A 1,111-nucleotide genomic window follows, 5' to 3' on the forward strand; every position below is an offset into this window, starting at 1 on the left:
TTTTTTTTTTTTTAAACTAAAAAAAGCAAGAAAACAATTGAAACCAAAAACAACAAAAAAGTAAGATCAATTTCCACTTTATAATTGAGTGTTGACCGGGAAATTTTGTACGACTTTTTCAATCAATTTTAGGGGGGGGGAAGAAATACCTATTTTATTTTTGGTTTTCTAAAAACGAATTCTACATATTGCTTTAAAAGATAATAAAAGTATAATCAAATTATTTAAAGGTACAAATGTGTTTGTAAAATGGTGAAAATTTGATAAAAGGAAACATAACTTTAAAAATAAAAAACCTATCGCAACACTAAAGTTACGCCGTGTTTCTTCCAGAAAGAATGATTCTAAAATCAATGGCGGTTTCCTTTCAAGTGAAGTTAACGACAGAAACAGAGAAAATTCCCTCGGATTATATAAGGCCATAACAAGGTCTTTGTGAAAGAACTTGTTAATGCATATGACGGAATCGAGTATCTGATCATCCGACATTCTTCCACAAAGAATGTTTACAAGATTAATTGCGGTTTCCTTCCAAAGAAACAAAGCAATATATCGACGGAAACGGAAAAAAATCCCATCGAAAATCGAAGGATGATACAAATTCTAAATTGGCACGACAGAGGAACGAACCTTGACAGCAATGGCTGCCGTGCCGACTAAATAAAAGATGATCGATCGAACCAATCATTTAGAACAAACACGAGAGGAATCATTCATCGATCCACATATAACTAAATAAATTCGTAAGGCGCACAATATTTTAACAGCGTACGTACCTCAATCATCGTGACTCCATTTTCTAATGCAAATATCGATGCAATATTTCAAAGCTATATATTCATGCATCCATTACAGACCTGCATTTCAGAAACCGAAGCAACCAAATATCTGAAAAACAGGAGCAAAATAAGAGAAGTATTATTATATAATCATATTAGAGATGGAAAGAGAACTGTGCGATTACAGAATTAGAACAAACCGAACCGATTCTCCGTTTCCAAACTCAGTCCTATACATTGATCAGTAACAGATTTCGCTACGCCGATATGAAAATCAAGAGAACATAAAAGAAAGAGAAAATTTCCAGAAAGCATTTTTAGTGAGAGAGAGA

General features: G+C 33.1%; 1 long non-coding RNA gene across 2 annotated transcripts; it reads right to left on the reverse strand.

The window, feature by feature from the left end:
• Positions 1 to 392: 392 nt before the first annotated feature.
• On the reverse strand, positions 393 to 1,105 carry LOC111786921. Of its 2 annotated transcripts, none has more exons than XR_002813849.1 (2): positions 985 to 1,105; positions 393 to 888 (listed from the first exon to the last, which is right to left on the reverse strand). It is a non-coding gene; the product is annotated as an uncharacterized LOC111786921 (long non-coding RNA). The 2 variants fall into 2 exon arrangements; XR_002813850.1 differs by having other exon boundaries at positions 980 to 1,105.
• Between the last annotated feature and the right edge of the window lie 6 nt (positions 1,106 to 1,111).

Source organism: Cucurbita pepo, unplaced genomic scaffold (genome assembly GCF_002806865.2).
Source record: "Cucurbita pepo subsp. pepo cultivar mu-cu-16 unplaced genomic scaffold, ASM280686v2 Cp4.1_scaffold003435, whole genome shotgun sequence".
Lineage (NCBI taxonomy): Eukaryota > Viridiplantae > Streptophyta > Magnoliopsida > Cucurbitales > Cucurbitaceae > Cucurbita > Cucurbita pepo.